The 4700-nt window shown below is 35.7% G+C and overlaps 1 non-coding gene across 1 annotated transcript; it reads left to right on the top strand.

Moving 5' to 3' along the window:
• The first annotated feature begins 2205 nt into the window (after nt 1-2205).
• On the top strand, nt 2206-2277 carry TRNAT-UGU. The gene has a single exon. It is a non-coding gene; the product is annotated as a tRNA-Thr (tRNA).
• The last annotated feature ends 2423 nt before the right edge of the window (nt 2278-4700 follow it).

The raw sequence follows: 4700 nt of genomic DNA, 5'->3' as shown, positions 1-4700 counted from the left end.
AAGCAATCCTTAATGAGGGATCTAAACGTTTCTTCCCAGCTAAGCCCCCCATTCAAGATGGACACTACTGCCGCCGAGTCCATTTCAACCCACACATTATCAAAATCCTCTCTCAGACAGAGTCATAGACCCTCCCTTAGGCCCCACAGCTCAGTTGAGAAGCTATCAGTTAGCACAATTTTTGCAGCAAAACCCTTAAGCCATCTGTCGCAATCATCACGAATGAGACCCCCGGCACTTGCCAATTCTGTACTAGCTTTCATTGCCCCATCAGTATTCAGTTTCACCCATCTCGGTTGAGGAGGCGACCAGCTAACCCATTTCTGAGATCCGTGGCAACTCCTCCATGTCTAGTAATAAAGTTCATCGCCTCCACATCCATCCTACCATCAAGGTTCACCACTTGATTGGGAGTCTCACTTTTACCATTGAATATAGAGCCGTTACAAGCTTTCCAGATAAGCCAAAGAACATAAACAAAAGTGGAGCTCCATGCAGAACCATCGGTCATTGTTTTTTTGCTCATACAGTTGTCCTTCACCCACGAATCCATAGGCGAGTATCGCACCAGCTCTGCACCACCACGAGTCTTGGAAATATTCCAACAATCAACAGCGAATGTACATTCCCGAAAAAGTCTGCCTCGTTCCCACAACGCGTACAGGAATCGTCGTCTATTAGATTCCTCTTCTCCCTTTCCACATTGGTTAGGAGTTTGTCTTTCATGAGGAGCCAAAGGAAGGTCTTGAACTTTTCTACGCAGTTGAGTTTCCAAACCCACGTCCAGCTCTCATCTTTGACTAAGTTACCTGCAATCAAATTATAGGCTGAGTTGACAGAGAACTTACCTGAGGTGCAGTTCAGCCAGACAAGCCTGTCAACAGTATCTGATCTTCCTCCACCGGGATGGGTATGGCATGAATTTTATTAATGATATCAATCGGGATGACATCTTTAAAGGCGTCCACATCCCAACTACGGTCCACCGTTATGAAGTCACAAACCTTGTATCATTTGAGCCCCAAAGGAAATCCCTGCAAATTTTGTGGACATATTCTTTTCTTTTTGTTATTTTTTTTTTAGTTCTCCCTCTAGATTTTCTCCACAGAAACACTTCTAAAACTTTTCCACATTGTAATCCATCATCTATTGGAAGATCTAGAGGAAGATTACCCTTTGTAATTGAAATTCATCAATTCCCAACTTTGTTCTTTCAATTTCAATCATCAAGTTAAGTTCTCCAATTTCAATTTTTGAGTTTTACTTTCCTTGTGGTTTTGGATTTAATGTTCATTATTTCATTTGCTTCTTTGAATTACATTTCAATTATGAGTAGTTAAATCTCTTTAAGGATTTGAAATGAACTTCCTAGTATGAGAGCCTATGTGATTTGAATTTCCAATATTAAGTATTGTAATGTCTTCATGTTGAACTTAGTTATTTGTTTAGTGAACTTGAATTGGCTCTTCTATAGTTAAGGCCAAATTATGCAAGATGTATTTGGAAATGGTGTTTCACCTATAAGAATAGGGCTACACCATAACTATACCTTTCATATTTTTAATTCACCTTTGAGAAAAGGGGGTTTGAAGGAAATGAGCACACAAAGTGTTTGTGGAATTGTCTCACCTAGCCAAGTTGCCATGATAATGGGATTTAGGATTAGTTGACAGTCCAATTAATCACTGGCACTTATACCATTTCCCCAAGTTTGTCATCGGACATTACATCACTTAAACATAGACACTCACACACAAGAGCATCTATACAAGGTTGTTTGGTTTGAAACATATGGAGGCAATGACTGCTGAGATGTATCTTTCTCTTGGTAGAGGATGTTGACTTCCAGACCCACCAATACTTTCCATCTATAAAGGAAAGTATTAGTAAATAAAAATCATTCAAATTAGAAACAACACATTACCACATTGGGCCATTGGGGCTCAAAGCCTCAGGCAGAGAGGTGATGAGACAAAGTAACTGAATCAAACACATACAAATCAATAGTATACTATTACTTTGATGTAGCATGTTATAATTTTTATTTTCTTTATTTTTTTTAACTTCATATTTAATAAAATTAAGACATTTGATAAGAATCATGTAAAAGAACTTTTTAACCACTTTCTTAGCTATCGTAATTTATTGTTGTTTTTTTTTAATTTATTATTTGGGGAAGAAAATAACTAATTAACAATCAACAAAGCCCTTATAGCTTAGTGGTAGAGCGTCAGTCTTGTAAATTGAAGGTCTGTAGTTCGATCCTGCATGGGGGCAATTTTTATGTCGAATTTGGTTGGTTTATTGGGTTACGAGATTCACCCCAAGCACACCTTTCATAGGCTTTCCCCAAACCGATTTGCTCTTGGGGTTGGTTTACCGGGTTCCGGGTTCACTCCCCAAACCGAAACCGATTTGCTCTTGGGGTTGGTTCCGGGTTCACTCCCCAAACCGATTTGCTCCCCTGGGGTTGGTTTACCGGGTACCGGGTTCACTCCCCAAACCGTCCCCCTTGAGAAATCATACCATTCAGTTCCTTCATATAGTTGAAATCGTTGGTTTACCGGAGTCACTCGAGAAATCATACATTCGGTTCCTTCACTCGAGAAACCATTTATAGTTGAAATCGCAATCGCGATCATCATGTATATAGATTCCAAAATTAAGGGCTACGTGCCTTCATTAAGGGTCATATATCCACCATCGTGTATATAGATCTCAAAATTAAGGGCTCCATCATCGTATATATAGATCCCAAAATTAAGGATTGGGTCATATATCCATCATTGTGTATATAGATCCCAAAATTAAGGGCTCCATCATCGTGTATATAGATCCCAAAATTAAGGGGTTCATGCCTTCATTAAGGGTCATATATCCATAAAATGCACAGTGTACAAAGAAATCATCATATATTCATTTATATGATTAATATATCAAACTGGAAAATCAGGAGCCATTTAAGCTTAAAGGGACATGCAAACTAGAAATTTCACAAAATCACAGTCCATATAACACAATCAAAAGCCATTTAAAGGGACATGCAAACAACAACTTCTAATATATCAAAAAAAATCCAGATTTGTATATTTTTACCCTAATAATTGGTCATAAAATGACCCTTGTATAAATAGTGGGGCAAATCTTCTTTCCCAACCAATGTAGGAGAAAAGCTACATAAGCTTTTTCCTCACCCAAATTCCATCGCAAATGGGTCTACTTTGGGAACCAATTTCTCATTCATCTATTATCTATTTTGAGTGTACAATATATCGATCTTCGTCTAACTACGAAGAACTCGAATTTACATTGACCCGACCCAAATCGAATGTAGACTCCACTTTAAATTGTACCACAAAATGACCGCTTAAAATGTTATTTTAGTGCTATTTTTCCAACGATCATTTCATTTAATTCATTCTAAAGAAGTTAATAAAAAGGTAGTTGATTCTATTTAATTTTATGAAAGAATATAGGGATAAAGTCAGATTCATAGGCTTATAGGCACCTGTAGTATTACCACTTATATATCTTTCACTTATCCATCTGGTATGGGATACCTTCTTGATATATTCTTTCTTTCTGTCGTTAAAGAAGATTAAGGGTATGTTTGGTTGGGTGGAAAATTTTTTTCATGGAAGTTGTTTTTTTTAAAGTGGAGGAAAATATTGTTTTGTGATGTTTGGTTCATGGAATTTATTTTCCATTGGAAAATGAATTCCTCAAATTTGAGGAAAACAAAATCCTTGATTGGACCAAGGATTTTGTTTTCCATGGAGGATGGGAAGAAAAATTGGTATGATTGGACAAATTTACCATTTGTGTTATTTTCTAATTATTATTACTTTTATTAATTTGTAGGGGCATATAGGTCTTTATACACATTATTCCTTACCATTTTAAATCCAACCAAACAACATAATTTATCTTCCCAGCAACTTATTTTCCACCAACCAAACAACATAATTTATTTTCCTGGTAACTACTTTTCCACGGAATTTTACTTCCACTTTCCTTCAAATATTTTCCGCGAACCAAACAAGCCCTAATAGAATAAAGTGTTGATTAGCAAAAAGGAAAAGCCCGTTCTATCTTCATTAAATGTGGGGGGTGATTAGAACCTTAATAAATTTCCCGTTAGGACAAATAACATAGAGACTACAATCAAATTTTATTTTTAAAAAATTAAAATAAAAAAATAAAGTTTTAATTTATGGGGGATGAATAAAATTATTGAAGTAATACAAACAGTCAACAATAGCCTCTACTGAGGTTCGACCACACTCTCATCATCCATGCAAGAGTGTAAATTAGGACACTGGATACTACCAGACCACAAAGTCTTTAGCTAACTACTATAATTATTAATTTGTAAAAGTGTCAATTTCACACCAATATTAATTATATATATTCAATAATTTTCGGTTTTCAAAAAAAAATATATATTCAATAATTTTCACTTTACATTTTGGTTTTATTTTTTGAGATTTTAAAACTTTACTTTGCTCCCAAAAGGGAGACTGTCGCTGGTATTTGCTCCTAAATTTCACTCACGTGACTAATTGAGTTGCTTATGCGAACATTTTAAAACTTTACTTAATTTTATATATAATAATGCTACCTTCCTATCTTGATTTCTCTTTCTTACATGATAATATTTGATTGGTTACTTAGCTTTTATACTTATAGTCCGTTTAGAA

This window comes from Ipomoea triloba, chromosome 10, assembly GCF_003576645.1.
Source record: "Ipomoea triloba cultivar NCNSP0323 chromosome 10, ASM357664v1".
NCBI classification, from domain to species: domain Eukaryota; kingdom Viridiplantae; phylum Streptophyta; class Magnoliopsida; order Solanales; family Convolvulaceae; genus Ipomoea; species Ipomoea triloba.
Note: the sequence above shows the minus strand (reverse complement) of the source record. Positions and strands in the feature narration are given on the sequence as shown.